Source organism: Stigmatopora argus, chromosome 13 (genome assembly GCF_051989625.1).
Source record: "Stigmatopora argus isolate UIUO_Sarg chromosome 13, RoL_Sarg_1.0, whole genome shotgun sequence".
Classification (NCBI taxonomy): domain Eukaryota; kingdom Metazoa; phylum Chordata; class Actinopteri; order Syngnathiformes; family Syngnathidae; genus Stigmatopora; species Stigmatopora argus.
In genome coordinates, this window is record NC_135399.1 from 1775426 (window position 1) to 1793192 (window position 17767).

At 44.4% G+C, this 17767-nt stretch overlaps 1 long non-coding RNA gene and 1 other non-coding gene across 3 annotated transcripts in view; one reads left to right on the top strand and one right to left on the bottom strand.

Moving 5' to 3' along the window:
• The window catches only part of LOC144087169 (uncharacterized), a 13196-nt gene extending 424 nt beyond the window's left edge, over positions 1–12772 (top strand). The window contains exons 1-4 of one of the 2 annotated variants that reach the window (XR_013304652.1): positions 1–3271; positions 3689–3737; positions 3845–3928; positions 10107–12772. The exon at positions 1–3271 is cut by the window's left edge and continues 424 nt beyond it. This is a non-coding gene — a long non-coding RNA (uncharacterized LOC144087169). Of the gene's footprint in view, positions 3738–3844; positions 3929–10106 lie in introns of both variants that reach the window. The other variant, XR_013304651.1, reaches the window with a different exon arrangement.
• Positions 12773–16421: 3649 nt separating this feature from the next.
• Positions 16422–16503, bottom strand: trnas-gcu (transfer RNA serine (anticodon GCU)). Its single transcript has one exon. It is a non-coding gene; the product is annotated as a tRNA-Ser (tRNA).
• Positions 16504–17767: the final 1264 nt, after the last annotated feature.

A 17767-nucleotide genomic window follows, 5' to 3' on the forward strand; every position in this document is an offset into this window, starting at 1 on the left:
TCCGGTATAGTCCGTTTTGAAAATAGCTTTAAATCAACACAACAATATACTATTTGCTTGTGGAGCTAAGTTATCGCGCTGAAAGTGCCGCACACACCATTTTCCCGGCTGTAACAGGCTTGCTAGCTTCGGAGTTGACCACCCTTTCTTAATGATGTCCATTTTTTTCTGGAAAAGTCCATCTGGAAAATAGCTTTGTGAGCAAACAGAATCCATTTGTTTTTGCTTCTGTCGGCCATTGTGGGTGGAGTTTGCGATCTCGGCTGCCTCGGGTACTGCTCTGGCCCACCTACTAGCCAATCATAGTTTGTGAAAGCAATGACATGTCCCAGCCAGCAAAATGCTAACGCCTATGAAAAATCATTGTGGGGTGTCCAACTCGAAATCTGATTGGTTAAAAGCAACAGTCTAGTTTAATGCAGCAGAGCCCGCAAGAACTGATTGTGAAGGCTTTGAGGCAGATCTGATCTGGCAACAAATAATGGCTGAAATGTGATTGGTTAAATGCTTCAATATGAAAACACACGTCTGGAAGCAGTGCAACCAGGAGGAAAAGCAATGAAAGGAAGCTCACAGACCATTTGGAATAATAAGTATTGATGGACAAAATATAATATGATTCAGATATTTCTTAGGCCAGCAGAGAAGGCCTTGAAGGCCCTGACGGCCCACCACTGATATATATATATATATATATATTTATATATATATATATTTATTTATTTATATATACAGTGGTACCTCGACATACGATCGTAATCCGTTCCGAGACTGAGATCGTATGACGAGATTCTCGTAACTCGAGCGGACGTTTCCCATTGAAATGAATGGAAAACAAATTAATTCGTTCCAACTCTCTGAAAAAACACTATTGGATTGGAAAAAATGTTTTATTTCTTCAAATTCGCCATCTATTAACAAAGTAACACATAACTAGTGGTTTAATATTAATAAAATGTGTTTAATCTAACTAAAATTGGGCAGATTTCGCCGACGGGAGACAGAGACGTTTGGGGGCGTGGAGTGGTGGGGTTTCCTTTTTTTTTTCCCACGACAACGCACTCGTAAACGGAACAAACAAATTTAAATTAATTTGGATTAATATATACAGACACTCAAAAATACGTTCAATGTAACTTTACACAAAACTGAATTCTAATTTTGTTGTAATCTTTTGACCGGCTTGCAACTCCCTGATTGAAATGGTTCTGGTTGCAACCGCTTTGAACGGCGCCTATGAGAGAGAGAGTTGCGACCAGAAATATTACAAAGAGTCTTGTAAACTGGGTGTGTATATGTGACATGCTAAAGTGTTTAATTTATTATTTTATTAAACAAATAAAAGTCTTAGTATACTTTTAGCCCGCGACGACGCCAGACAGCTTGCTGAACAGACACATCGAGACTATTAGTATATTAATTGTAATTTCTTGTAAACTGTGGGTGTGTATGTGTGACATGCTAAAGTGTTTAATTTATTATTTTATTAAACAAATAAAAGTGGGGATGTTTGGATTGGATGTATATCGATATTCGATTATTGTTGCATTGATCCAAGGGAGATTTCAGCTTGAACCACACAGAACCATGGGGGATTTTCTTAATACCAGTAAAGCTGCATTCAGGAAGCAACTAGTAAGTAAAACATATAGCGTCCAACGACGAAGTGCCCGCCGACAAAATGTCCGGGTACCTACGAAGTTAAGAAATGTCCGGGTACCTACAAAGGTACGAAATGTCCGGGTACCTATATAGGTAAACAATTTCCTACGATGTACATTTCTAAGCAACCACAAAGAGTAAGTAAAGCAGTGAACGCAGCAACAGAAATGAAGACGCTGCCCACCAAACCTTTCCAGGCACCAAAATGATTCATCCATTGTTCCCAGATTGAGGCGCCCACATCTCAATGGTCTGCCATCTTATTAGTCAGAGTACGGGTCGAGCACCCATACACACGAGACAATCATCTTGGGTTTCGCTGGCAGCTTGCTCTGCCATTAACAGCCAATTGTTAGATACTGCTGTACTACCTGTAGTCATTCTAAACCAATCGTCCACTGATGGTTCACCATGGATTATACAGAGTTCACTCAATTTAGGGGATACGATTGACGGAGTCACTTTGCCAGCTTTCGCCTTAGTACTGGGTTTTCTACACATCCCCACTGGCCAGCATGGATCGGTATCCAAGGGCCACACACAGGGTCAGGAAGCTACAGTTTGTGGACGATGAAGTCCAGTCACCCTCCCTCCACAGAGGTAAGATGCCTTCCGTCTCATTTATCCTGAAATGCAAACCAGAACCATCAATAGAAAAATTTGCTATTTTAGCTATTTTTGACCAGCCATAGGTACCAGGTGACCAGTGGGTTGACTGATCCATCACTACATTGTGTGCCCAATTACCCCCGAGTCCTGGTACGGCCTAGCATCCATATACCATTTGTAGTTGTTTCCCCAATCCGAACCTCTTCCATTATTTGTCGAGTATAACTCTGCGTATGGAACAAACATGCGAATTTCGAACGTGCCGTTGTAACAAAACCATAGCCTATTGTCATTTATTCCCCTTGGATGCGTTTGATCTGTCTGGTACTGTACCTGACCCTGGGTGCAAGGATCATAGCTGGCCAGCGAAGGTATTACCATAGAACCTCATACCCTACTGAGGTTGAATGTCTTTTAAATCGCTTGTGTACCAGTGGTGTCCCATTCGTTGGAGATTGCGGTGTCATTGGAGTCACATCCGTCTGATTGGAAATCGCCCAACAGGAGTATGACATACACGTGGGGCGCTCCTTCAAAAAATAACAAGAGAAAAATTAAAACAATAATCAAGAAGCAAAAACATCCTGTTCCCTCTCTTGGCCTGGGATAAGCCCAGTCCAGACCAGGAACTAGGTGTCATGTTTAGATGTATGTGTCCTGTCCCCGGGAGAATCAAAGGCTGCCTTTGGAGGACCCTGTGGTGGAGTGTGTGGTCGTGGGTTAGGTGGATGAATGGGTCTAATTTGAGAATAATTAAACCACTTCTGTCCCTTATGTTGAAAATGAACCACCTTTGATATACAAGCAATCTTTTTGAAGGGACCTGTCCACCTGGGCTCTGACCACTTCTGTGATAGAACCTTGAGAAGAACGTGGGTTGAGACTGTGGGTTCCTCCTGTGGGTGATCATGTGCAGCTGCAGCAGCCTCCTCTACCTGTGAAGAAATACTAGATACAAGAGAATGGAATTGAGACCAACATGCTGCATGCGAGAGATCGGGTAAGGGAACCTCTTCATATGGGGTGAGTGAGGAACTGGGACCGGGCATCAGCCGGCCTGTAAGTAATTCAAATGGGGCAAAATTTGTGGTTTTGTTGATGGTTTGACGAATAGAGAGTAAAGCCAATGGGAGGGCTTGAAGCCAAGACATTTTGGTGCCGTACATTATTTTTGCCAATTTCTCTTTCAATGTACGGTTCATTTGTTTGACTTTACCTTGGCTTTGTGGGTGGTAAACACAACCAAAACGATGTTTAAGGCCTAACATGCTTTCGACCTTTTGTAGGGCCTTATTGTTAAAGTGAGTACCATCATCCGATTGAATGGGTGCAGGAAAACCATGTGAAGGAATATAATGAGTCACCAAAGCCTTAATGACTGCTGCCGTCTTCTTCTTCTTCTTCTTTTTCACCTCAGGCGCCTGAGCATTACCCTCAGCAGCGCTAGAGCTGCCACTGGAACACGGGTAAGTTCATCCAGGGAGTTGCCCAAGCCGCGATGGTAGCGTTCGGTCATTAAGGCCGGACAGCGGAGCCATAAGTGTTCAGACGACTCTGTTTCCTCGTCGCACAGGCGGCAGCGATCTGAGTCGGATTTCCCCACAAGGTGGAGCCAACGGCGGAGCAGGGGGTGGTGTCCACTGCGGAAACGAATCAGGTCTGTGCGGTCTCCTTTCGATAGGGCAAGTTCTTCCTCTGTGACTTTTGTAGTGTAGGTCTGCAAAAGGCGGGGGTGGGAGGGGGGGGAGCGATCTTCACGTTGGATGATGGCACGTCTTGTGGCTGCGTCCGGGGGGGTATGGGTTTGGTCATCTAACGAGCCAAGTTTAGCTAGGGCATCAGCCAGGTCGTTTCCGCATATGTTGCAGTGGCCCGGGATCCACAGTAGCTGTAGTCGCTTAGGCGGAGGGAAAAGGGCGATGTCACCCTGAAGTCTCCGAATGGCGGGGTCTTGCGTATGGGTTTCCCATAGCTTGGACCAGCGATTTGCAGTCACTGAGGATAATTGATGTCTGCCAGTCTGCTGTTTCCCTCAGCCAGGAGAGTGCCTCGGTCAGTGCCACTTTTTCAGAGTGGTAGGAGCTGCTGCGGCTGCCAGTGGCACCATGCCATTGGTGGATGATTGCAGTCTCCTTAATGACGACAAAACCTGCACCACCGTCCGCAGTGCCTTCTTTGGTGGATCCATCTGTGAAGATCTGTAGGTCCGGTTTACCCATGCTTCTGATGAGCTCTTCGGCCTTATCTCTTTGGGTGATGGTCGGCATGCGTTTAGAGACTGCAGTAAAGGCGGTTTGGATGGGGGGGGGTAATAGCCAGGGTGGGCAGGGATGGGAAGAGTATGTGCAAGGGGTATAGAGTTCGAGAGCGGTAAGACGGGGAAGGGTCGATGATCGCCAGTCTGGCTTCTTTTGAAAACGCATTTTAACGTTTTCATGGAGGAGGCGGTGTCGGGGATCAGAAGGAGGCAGCTGGTTCCAGGCATCTGCCTTAAGAAGTGCTTGTAATTTGAGGCGGGATGAGAGGGGTGTGAGATGTGCCTCATGTAGGACTGCTTCGGTGGGGGTAGACCTGAGGTGGTGGGTTATGGCGCGGGCTGCTTCCAGTTGGGCGGTTTCAAGGGATTTGAGGTGAGTTTGGGCCAGCCAGGCAGCCCATGCCGGTGCTGCGTACTCCGCGAGACTTCTCTGGGTGGCAATATACACCGTTCTAAGGTCGTTTGGTTGCCAACCCCAAGATGTGCCACTGAGTTTGCGGAGGAGGTTCGTTCTTTTGGACATGGTTTGGCGGACTTTTTTCGCTTGATCTGCAAACGTGAGTTGTCGGTCAAAAGATACGCCAAGAAAAGTGGGGGTGGGGTTATGCTTGAGGGTGGCGCCATTTATTAAGATCTTTGGTTGCCATTTGGCCTCAGCTGAGTCCAGGCTAAAACATGACGCCTCACACTTGGTGGTGTTAAGGTTTAGGTGTGCCTCGGAACTCCACCTCCAGACTTTTTCAACCTCTGCTTGAAGTCTGCTTTCCACCTCCTCTTTGTTCCTACCCCGACAAGCAAGAGCCAGATCGTCTGCATAGGCGCTGACCAGGGTGGAATCGTGGAACTTGTCGAGGAGGTCATTAATGTAGATGATGAATAAGAGGGGTGACAGGACCGAGCCTTGGGGGAGCCCTTCTTTGAAGGTTCTGCTCCTGCTGATGGTATTGTTGATCCTGACCCTGGCTGTGCGATTTGTGAGCCAGTTGGCGATCCATCTGATGAAGCGGTAGGGGACCCCCAGGTCTGCCATTTTTTGTAAGAGACCTGTTCTCCATACCTGGTCGAATGCCTTGCTGAAGTCAAAGAATGTTGCAAGCGTGCGTTGTCGTTGAGTCGACTGGAAGCCATCAGAGATGAACTGCGACAGTCGCAGGGCCTGGTCCGTCGTGCTTCTTCCCTTTCGAAAACCGGCTTGCCAGTGGCTGAGAAGCTGTTTATCTTCCAACCACCAGACGAGACGGTTCACGATGAGCCTTTCCATTGTTTTGCTAAGCGTAGAGGTGAGGGCGATGGGTCTGTAGTTCCCAACGTCCTTTGGTGACTTCCCTTTTTTGAGGAAAGGGATGATGGTGGCCACTCGCCAAGCTTGTGGACACCAGCCCTCTAGCCAGCTGGTGTTGACGATATGGAGTAGTTCTGCTGCCGTTTCCTCCCTAGCACACGGGTACGCCTCCGGCCAATGAGAGAATGAGTCTACAATGACCAGAAGGTATCTTTTCCCGTTTACTCGTTGTGTCATGTCTGTAAAGTCAATAATGATCTCAGCTCCTGGCCAGAGGGCTGGATGAAAATCACCAGGTCTTGGTTTAAGGGTCGGTTTGGCGTTGAAAAACATACATGTCCGACAGTCGTTGACGTGCCGCCACACAAGAGAAGACAAGTATGGGTGCCATCAGTTAGTCAATTTAGTCATCATTGCCTGGGGGCCCACGTGAGCAGGTGAGTGGGCCTCCGTCAAGACAGACACAGATAATGGTCCCATGGGAAGTACAGGGCATCCCATGGGACCCACCCATACACCATCCTTACATTTCACAGCACCCGCATGCGCCCACACAGTCCGTTCCTCCGGAGAGGCCGACTGCTGGGCCTCCAGAACCACATCCACAGACAAACTCTCATGCACCGTCTCTGAGTGGTGGTTAGATGCCAATAGAACCAGATTAGAAGGATTATCTACAACGTATCCAGCTACTGATTTTGCTAACTGATCAGCCACATGATTACCTCTAGCTGTAAAAGATGAGGACTTGGAGTGACCAGGAACCTTAACAATCGCCAATTGTGACAGAAGGAGCATGGCTTCGCGCAGGCGCAACATGATATCCCTGTGTGCAATGGGTTGACCCTTGGGCGTGGTGTAATCATTGCTTTCCCATTCAGGGAGGTCAATGACAGCAGCCGAAACTGCATAAGCCGAATCACTCTAAATAGACATCAACAAGTCTCTTCCCATCAAATTCACAGGCGTTCGGGGTGAATGAACGTAGGAATGGAAGTGTTTCAGGTGAGGGATTTCAGTTTGCAGAGGTCAGGTAATAGGCAGAGCTTGAGGAGAACCCGAGTAGCCGACCAAAGTCACGGCTGAAGAGGAGAGACAACTGGGAGTGAGCGGGATGTTCAAAGATGAGTGCGTTGCACCAAAGCCGATGTTTGTACGTCGTTGACTTTCATGTGAAGCATTGGGTCTGCCGTACCACTGCTTCCTGAGCCTCTCGGGCACCTCTATTTGGAGTGTGGAGGATCCCATGGTCCGTAGGAATCATCTCCGCCCTGGTAATATTGTCCACGTGACTGAGTCGGCTACTGGTGCCGCCATGGTCTGCCAGTGCCTCCTCCTCCCGCGCATGGGCCGCTGTTACTGTGGTGGGCCATACTGCTGTGTTTGGGGTTGCCGCGGGAACAGTTGCTGCTGTTGACTGGGAAAATCACCTGCCCAGTGTCCAATACCGCCACACACAAAACAGTTGCCTTGTTGGCCTTGTCCCGAGTACCCTCTTCCCCGGCCACCAGAGAAACCACGCCCGCGACCACCGTATCCACCTTGGAACTGACCAACACCTCGGGCCCCACCATAGCCCTGGGACATCTGGGCCGATTGCCCTGTCTTTTCCTGTTTAGATTGTTTGGCTTCAATATGTAATTTGGAAAGTTGGAGTTTTAACAGAGTAGAGATCAAATTTTGTGATTCGGCTTTTTCTTTGACCTTCTCGTCATCATACATCTTACAATGGTGAGTCTGGTGACGTTTAAATCTAGGTTCGTCACCTGTCAACAAGTCGGGGTCCTTCTTCAACTCCTTTTTCACAGGTTCCGGAAGACCCTCAACGATATCTGTTCGGAATAAGGTTTCACTCTCAAATATGCCAGATGGATGGCGGCCAGTGCTTTCTATCCAGTCTTTAACACACTGTTCATAGTGCACCGGACCTGCCACTCCATCGGTGTATGGGAACACGGTTGGAGCCAAGTCCTGGGGTCTTGGGAAGGTATTTATAATTGCCCTAAACAAGGCGTCTGACACCTGGGTCAATGGAGTTTCATGTGGGTGTCTAGTAGTTGCTGCCTCTTCCTCAATCATTCGTACTTGATGTTGAGTGCAGGAAGCTGATATGGCCTCACCAAGCGCACAATTATGTCCACTCATCAAGGCCAAGAACTTCATCAGCCATGGACTTCCTCCCCTCGCCAGAGGAGGTAGTTGTTCAGTCAATGCAGCCACATCTCTAAGAACAAGAGGATCATATATCATGCCTCCTCCCTGAGAGCGGAGGGGAAACATACCTCCGGATGTAGTTTGCACCCGCTTCGTGCTGGGCTTCGGTCTCCACCTGACAGTCCTGTCTGGTCTTTCGTCCACCCCACTGTTATGTGGGCGGAGGGTGATATGAAATCCCGAATCTGGTAGAGCCTGTCTGTACATGTCCACACTCTCTTTCTCCCGTTCATCTGGAATGTCTGAATCACTGTCTGAGTCATGATCTGATCGTCGATTAGCGTCCTCAAACAGTTTAAAATGGTCCGTCAACTCACCTTTTCCTTTCTTACTATGTTTCTTTCCTTCCTCTCTCTGTCGAGTCACTTCCTCTCTGCACTTCTGTTCTCTATAACGTCAGTCATTTTCTGCCTTACGTCTCGCCATTTCTTCTACTTCTGTTTCGGTCATTTCTTTGCCATTATCGTCCTCGATCAGTCAAGTCACAGCTGAACTGTTTTGTTATATCTTTCGTGTATTCAGGATTACATGCTGTCCTTATGAGGTCTTTTGCCTCGGAGGACATGGGTTCCTCCTCATTCTCAACATCAAGGATCAAACGTCCACCTAAAGTCACTACGGGTGCTTGTAAAGACGCACCATAAGGTCTTGTCAGAGCTTGATAATTCATTGGAGGTGCAGAAGGTACAAGAGGGGGCGTCAAAGACAAAGCTGGTTTAGGAGGACTAGGAGGATCCACTGTGGGTCGGGGTAATGTAGGATAAATGCAACCAGAGGGCGCCACAGTATCACCTAATTGTTGTAATTTATCATTAATGCCACAAGAGGGCCCCACAGTACCACCTGATTTTTCAGAAGCAGATTTCTTGGCCTTTTCCATAGCCCGTTGACGCCTCACCGTGGCCAAAGCTGTTGACGCAATTACCAGGTTATGTACTGTCATTCTATGCTGTTCTAACTCCTCCTCTCTCTGTATTGGGACACGCCTCCACCGACTCACTTCCTTCTTTTGCTTTTGTAGTTCTGCCTTCTTAGCTGTGACGTCACGCTCTATTTTTTGCAAACCGATGGACAAACCATTCATATTCCATTCGCCCTTTTGACCCGTAAAATGTAAATTTCCTTTCAACGTACAAAATTGTTTCTCCAACTCATGTCTAGATTTAGCCTGCTTTTTACTTTGAACACCACTCAGAACCTGTGCCTCTACATCTCCATACAAACTCATCAATTCATTCCATTCTCCGTCGGCATCCTTATCTTTTTCAGCATTCCTTCCAACATGCCCACTCGAATTTTCACATTCACAAATCACCAGATTAATTTTTATTTTTAGTTTATTCAATTCTAGGAATTTGGAATTTTATTATAATCAATTTTAGGAATCAAACATCTGTGGACCCAGTCGTTTCCCTGCTGAAGATGTCTTTTAATACGACCGTTTAGGAATCCCAGATTCCCTTTTTTTTTCAATCCGACCTCTTAGGAATCCCAGATTACCTTTTTATTTTACTCATCAGTAAAAACACTTAATCAGTTAAACAGTTATCGTGAAATCCCTGATTTCATATATAATCACGAAAATGTTCCCTGAACAAATACTCGTATTATATAAATCAAATTTCTACTATGACTTCTCCATAATTTAAAAAATCCAATAGCAGAATTTTGACAGTAAAGTAACAGGTATTCTGCTTACCTTTTAGTTGATTTCAGGCGCCTGTTAGATAAGTAAGTCATCAGAGAAAGATGCCGGGCGTCCCAGACTACCCCTTTGATCAAAGTCCCCGACTTTGAATAAATATCACGTCCCGGACGTGTCACATCCCAGACGTGCGTCGTATTTTTCTTCGAAGTCCCAGACTCCGGCGTCGACCAGTCTCGTGTCTCCCCTCGACTCACGGACAAGGTCACCAAAATTGTTAGACGTTAAGTTTTAGCATCTGACTCCAACGGCTAAAACTGTCTTATCTGGTCTAACAATGTATCTCCCCCCTCTCCCCCTCTCCCCCTCTCCTCTCCCCGTCTCCCCATCTATATAAAAATTGGCTTTCTTTTTATAAAATTTATGTTTTCTTTCAGGCCATGGAGTTCACTGTCACTAAGCGTGGTGGAAGGAAACTACTACACAATGGGTATGCTAATACAGTGGTACCTCGACATACGAGCGTAATCCGTTCCGAGACTGAGATTGTATGACGAGGTTCTCGTAACTCGAGCGGACGTTTCCCATTGAAATGAATGGAAAAAAAATTAATTCGTTCCAGCCCTCTGAAAAAACACCAAAAACAGGATATTGGATTGGAAAAATGTTTTATTTCTTCTAATTCCCCATCTATTAACAAAGTAACACATAACTAGTGGTTTAATAGAAATAAAGTGTTTAATCTAACTAAAATTGGGCGGATTTCGCCGAGGGGAGAGGGGCACAAAAGTGGCAGGTGGCTTCGTTTTTTTTTTTCCACACATCGCACTCGTAAACGGAACAAACACTCCACCCTCACGTTCGCTATCGATGGGCTGTTTGCTGTCGTACTATTCCCTTCAAAATATTCCGAAAATGATGCACACAAATGCCCTCAAAATCGGATAACGCACGACCACTTGCCAACGAGCAGCAGTCTTTTATCAGTGATCGCTCCGCTGCTCATGGGAGCTTCGGGGGTGCTGGCTAGCGGCTCCTTTTAGCTTGTAGCATCTGTGGTCGCATCCCCTTGAACGGCGCCTATGATAGAGTTGCTACCATGGTTGCTATTGTGGGGAGTTGCGAGCCAGTGCCCCTGATGTTCTTATGAGCAGCCAACGAGCAGCAGTCTTTTATCAGCGATCGCTCCGCTGCTCATGGGAGCTTCGGGGACGCTGGCTAGCGGCTCCTTTTAGCTTGTAGCATCTGTGTTCGCATCCCCTCGAACGGCGCCTATGATAGAGTTGCTACCAGGTATGCTGTTGCGAGCCAGTGCCCCTAATGTTCTTATGAGCAGCCAACGAGAAGTAATATAATACTCCTCGTATTAGATAAAAATAACAGGAAATGCAGCAGCTGAGCTTACCCACGTATTGATTGTGGGTAAAGTTTTATTCTGAGTGCCATTGCCTGTCGGCGTTGTGTGCACGAGTATACTTCATTACCCAGAAAGCCCTCTTTTCCCCGCGCATGCGCGTTGTGCGTTTCCTGGTCTGAATAACTCATCCGGTGCTCGTAAATATTGTTATACACGAAAGATATGCAAAAAAAATGCCATGGCCACCTGGCTTGGTCGCATCACGAAATTTTGACCGCATCACGGGCGAATTATTAGATCGAAATTTCCCTCGTAAGACGAGCATTTTGTATGACGAGCGGTCGTATGACGAGGTACCATTGTACAGTTGACAAAATGAGGGATACCATTACCTATTGGAAATGCGAAGAAAGAGGAAGATGTGGAGGGCGACTTAAGACAGTGACTGATGTACTAAAAGGTGTTCCACTGCCACATTCTCACCTACCAGATCCCAGCAGAGTTGTTGTACTCAAGACAGTACAGAAGGTGAAGGAACGAGCCTCTAATACTGAAAAAATTACGAGTACCATAATTCAGAACTGCACATCTAATTTTCCCTTAGAGGCAACTGGATCTCTTCCCCAAAAAGAAAGTCTTAGCAGACTGATTAGAAGACGAAGGGCATTCACAGATGGGAACAAAATAACAGACAAACTAAGGGTTTCGTTAAGAGGGGAGAGATTTGTTGTAGTCGAGGAGGAAGATATAGTTTCAATGGCAACTGACACCAATCTCGATTTATTGGCATGCACTGGTTTTGCGACGGTACATTCGATAGTGCACCTGACAACCATCTACTATATACCACCTATATACCATCCATGCTCTCCTTGGAGAAAATTATACTGTTCCACTTGTATCCTGCATTACGGAATCTAAAACTCAAGAAACATATGATACGATATTTTCTAAGCTTAAAGAAAGGCGTGTTATGGAGCCTAGTTCAATAACTGTTGATTTTGAAAAAGCTGCAATAAGTAGTATAGAAAAGAATTGTCCAAACTCACACATCTGGATGCTTTTTTCCATTTCGGTCAATGCCTTTGGAGAAAAATTCAGGCTTGTGGCCTACAAAATTGGTATAATGAGCCAATGAATGCTTTCCTAATTAAAAAAAACTTACAGCACTGGCGTTCGTCCCAAAGGAGGATGTCATAGACGTATTTAATGAATTAATGGCTTCACTAGACGAGGAAACAGATGAAGTCCTAGCAGATTTTCCTCGTCTACTTTGAGACTACTTGGTTAGGTGCTGTACAAAGGGGAAGGCAATGCCATCCACGTTTTGCTATCCCCTTATGGAATGTAAGAGAAAAGACCTTGCTGGGAATACCACGCACAAATAATTCTGTTGAAGGTTGGCACCGCGCATTTCAATGTAGAATGTCAGTCGTTCATCCAAATGTATCTCGCCTTATAAACAAACTCAAAAAAGAGCAAAATGATTGGGAAATAACAATACAACAGGCTTCATGCGGTATTATCCCTAGAAACACCAAAAAAAATACGCAGTTGTTAATGAACGGTTGAAAAAGCTCACGGATGACTATGCAAAGAGTACAGTACCTACAAGCCATTGCGCATGATTTGTAAGTTTAACTGTTTTAATAAAAACTCCCATCTGTGAATTTCCTTTGTACCTAATTTGTAAGTTTGTATTTGTATTTTTTGTACATAATTTGTAAGTTTTACTGTTTTAATAAAAACACCATCTGTGAATTTGCTTTGTCTTCTTGTAAGTTTTACTGTTTTAATAAAAACACCATCTGTTAATTAGCTTTGTCTTCTTTTTAATAAAATGTTTAATAAAATAATTTTATTTATTGCCTTTTATTTTAATGTCGAAGTTCCTTTAAACCAGGGGTCTCGAACTCAATTTACCTGGGGGCCGCTAGAGGCCGAGTCTGGGTTAGACTGGGCCGCATCAGGATTTCCACAAGAAAAGCACTGATAAAACATTCCAACGTTATCAAATATCTTTATTTTTTAACAAAAAATAATGAATTAAATAAATTAACTTAAAGATGAATAAAAAATAAATCAATCAGTAATACAAAACCAAATAATACTAATGAGCATACAGTAGATATACACTGGCTGGCTAAGTAGAGAAAATGAATTATTTTTATTCCGTTTCAAATGTCTGTATTAACAGCTCTTTAACCTTTAACTTTCTGAACTTGAATGGAACATTGAACATGAAATATTCTGAACACGGCTTCTCTTGCCTACTCCTTGCTGCTAGAGACCTGGCAGCGCTTCTTCTCACATAGTCACATTTGGCTTGAGGGAGGAAGCAGTGGAGACCCTCAGCTCCCAAAAAGGCACATGGTCCGCTTGAACCTTCGGGAAAGTTCAGGGAAGCTGGGGGTCAACTCTCTCAAAAATTGCCCAAGCTTGTCTGCTTCTCCACTCACCTCCCTGAACTTGGCTTTGAGTGCAGAGTTGCACTGCAGGTCAATGAGCTCCATTTGAAGCTCAGGAGGGGCATCTTGCACATCAAAGGAGAAGGGGTCCGCAAAAATTTGAAATGTGGCTTTGTGTGTCTTGAAGTCTGCAAATCTGTGATCAAATTCCTCCTGTAGCTTCGAAATGGCCTCAACATACTTCTCACCACTGAATGGTGTGCCTGCATCCATGAGAGCCTTGCATGCTGGGAAATGGCAAAGGTTTGTCTGAGAGAGCTGGGCTTTCCATAACATAAGTTTAGTGCAGAATGCTCTCACGTTGTCATAGGCAGCACTGACAAGTTGCCCCTGGCCTTGTAGCTTCTTGTTCAGTACATTAAGCTCATGTGTGATATCAACAAGAAAAGCCAAGTCCATGAGCCATTTGGGATCACTTAGCCCCTGTGTTCAACAAAGAAATATTGCACTCCACACTTTTCTTGAAACTGTCTGTGCTCATCACCGACCTTTCTCTTCACGGCAGGCTTTGAAAGAGACATCTCTGGGGCTCTGTAATATGTTTTTCCACTTGGAATGAGTCTCGGGTTGATCTTTCACATTCAGTCGCGCGGGTTTGTGGCGCATGTGCACTTTCGCTCTCCGTTTCAATCGCGGAGATGGCTACAGACACTGACACAGGCTGGATCACGGATCATAGCGCCTCATTCAGTTCTATGCTGAGAGCAGCGGAGGAGTGTGCGCGCCGAGCGGAGTGATCGGCCTCACGGCTTCTCCTCCGCCCAGCTGATTGGAGGAATGAATGAGTGAGTGAGCGAGGCACTGGACAGCCCGGCCGATGTCCCGCCCTCCAGAGCCGTATACCTCACCGTGATTGGTTCATTCAGCTCCGAACCAAAGTTCCCTCTAATTTTTTGTTGGTCTGAGCAGAAAGACAACCTCCCTGAGCGCACTGAGTACCAGTGTGAGCGACATCATCGGTACTCGGATGATTCGCCTAAAGACGTTTCGCCGACGGACGTTTGACAGACGGGCAAGTCGCCGAATGGACCTTCCACCGAACGTTCATTGGGCCGAACGGAGGTTTCGCCGAAACGGGATTCGAACGCTCGCCCCGCCGGATCGTGTGTGTACAAGTTTTTCAACCTCGGCCCGCGGGCCATATACGGCCCGTTAGGATTTTTAATCCGGCCCGCCGCCGGTGTTGTCCAAATTATAGTAAAAATCAATGTTCGTCTACCATCAATGGCAGCCCGGGAATAAGCACTCTTGGGCGGGCATGGCAGTCCGGGAATAAGCACTCTTGGGCAGGCAGATGTAGCAGAACCGAGCCGTAAAATGACAGCAATCGGGTCAAATCCATCCTAAAACAGCATTTAATGATTAAATACAAATACTGGATGATATCGCGATGGAGGCAAAAAAACGTCTATAGACGTCCATTCGCCAAACGGCTCAAAATGCTCTCAAATTCGGTCAAATCCAGCTGAAAACAGCGTTTAATGATTAAATACAAATACTAGTATTTGTATTTAATCATTAAACTAACAAATACTAGTACGACCTGTCCGTCTGTCAAACGTCCGTCGGCGAAACGTCTTTAGGCGAATCATCCGGTCACGACATCATCATTGCTCGCTATGGGCACACCAGTATCACACCTGCCACAAGCAGGTGCATGTCAATGTTCCCTCTAATTTTTCATGTAAAACATGCTGTAAAACACGAAAAACATGAGTGGACAGAGCTACTGCCACTGGCTGCCACTTAAACGGCGCCATCATGGGGAAAGGGGTAAAAAAAATAAAAAATAAAAAATTAAAAAAAAAAAAAAATCGATTTTTTTTTTTACTGCGCGCCATATGATTGTTACTGCGCAGAGAAGACGAGAGTAGTGCGCAATTGCGCACGCGCGCAGCTTAGAGGGAACATTGCTCCGAACACAAGTGTCATTCATATCAATTTTGCGGGCCCACGAACATTAATCTTTCATATTAAGACGGGGGCCGCAAATTATCGTCCCGAGGGCCGCAGTTGGCCCGCGGGCCGCAAGTTTGAGACCCCTGCTTTAAACAATCTGAAGTAAAAACTCTCTCACGGATGATTATGCAAACAGTACCTACAAGCCATTGCACATAATTTTTAATAAAATAATTTTATTTATTGCCTTTTATTTTAATGTCAAAGTTCAATTAAATGTAGTTTACTGAAGTAAAAACTATCATGATTATAATTTTGAGAGCGAAAGATTACCTGGTTGATCGCTTTCAACAGTAAAAACTCTCTCTCTCATGATTATAATTTTGAGAGCGAGCGAATTGTCCGTTGACGAAATGTCTGTTCGACGAACTGTCCGGCGACGAAACGTCAGGGGACGAAGTGTCTGTCAACAAAATGTCCGGTCACGGTTCATTTAAGTTAGATTTAAAGTTCATGTTGTTACGTAGCCTGACAAAAGTATAGCAAATTGTATGTGTTGCTGGCAATTTTCTCTCCTCCACTGCAACACATAAGAACTCCATACAGTATCGTACATAATAATGTCACATTTTATTGCAGATCATAACCACTAGATAGGTATTTGTTACTTTGTGAGCGTATGTGGTGAATTAGAATAAACATGTTTTTCCTTTGTAATATCCTATGTTTAGGTGTTTTTTCAGAGAGTGGGAACGAATTAATTTGTATTTTGTTATTTTATATGGGAAGTTGGTTTCAGATACGAGTTAATTGACACACAAGTTCGGTCCCGGAACGCATTGAGCTCGTATCTCAATGTGTTACTGTACATTGAAGAGATAAACATCTACGCGTAAATTATCCTGTGTGTAGCGCAAGTCAAAAAAGTATCTTCATGAGGTGGATAAAAAACTGCATTTATGTGGCCATCTATTTACATTAAATTATTAATAACATTAAAAGAGGGGATAATTGGGATTGAAAATAACCGACGAGGATGGGATTCGAACCCACGCGTGCAGAGCACAATGGATTAGCAGTCCATCGCCTTAACCACTCGGCCACCTCGTCTTACGATGCCGTATTTCATCATACAACATATGATGAGGTAGCAGGATCTCAAAGGGTCTCAAACAGACTTTGAAAAATTATACTTAAAAAAAAATACATTTAAAAAACAATTCTAAATTATTCAGAAAAAACTAAAATATTTCAAATACAACCCTCAAAATAAAACAATCAGAAATCCGGAGTTGGTAAAAAATTAATTCAAACAACAATGACAAAAAATATATTATTCTAAAAAACAGTTTCAAAAAGTAGATAATTAAAAAACCTACCGCAAAAATGAATTAATTTGAAAACCAGCCAGGGCTTTTATTGTTTTTAAATTTTATGCAATCCGCATGACAACGCTCAAAATTAATTATTCAGAAAAACACAGTTGAAAAAACTAATAAAAAAAACAATAACTACTGAAAATAAATTACTCATATAAACAGAGTTGGGGGAAAACAACTAATTAAAAATACAACCCTAAAAATAAATTAATCAGAAAAACAGCAAGTTTAAAAAAAGATTTAAAATGAACAACCGCTAAAATAAATAATTTAGAAAAACGATCAGGGCTTTTTTTAAGTGAATGCAATATATGTATTCACTTTGCAATATTCTTCTTCCATAGAAAAAAACGTTCTACTAAAAAAACTTTCTATTAAAAAATAATAATAGTAATAATAATTGGACTCAGTCATCCAGTCAAAGTTGCAGCTTCAGTGCATCGTGTATTTTCCCAAGGTATCCAAAATGAAAAAAATTCAAAATTCACGCTGAAACTTGCAAGCAGAGAGTAGGGCCCGCCCACTCAACTCAAAGAAGAAAGACTTGGAAGAAGACCTCATCCCAACTTTGTTTTGGATTGATGACATGGTCACAGCAGTGGCGGTCCGTGCATTTTCTCGTAGCGCCTTCAACGGGTAAAATCCACTTCCTAGCAGCATTTAATGATTAAATACAAATACTGGAGCTTTTCAGACATTACAACCGTGTCGGAGGGTGATTTTCCCGGGAAAAGACAGCAATGAACGTCAATGGCGTACCGGCAAACATTGCCCGAAAATGGGGTAAAATCCAGCCGAAAACAGCATTTATTGATTAAATACAAATACTGGAGCTTTTTAGACATCAGAACAGGGCTCCGAGTATCATTTCCCCGGGAAAAGACAGCGATGAACGTCGATACGTCCATATACGTCCATACACGAAACGGCAAAACTCCACTTTCTAGCAGCATTTAGTGATTAAATACAAACACTGGAGCTTAAATACAAACACT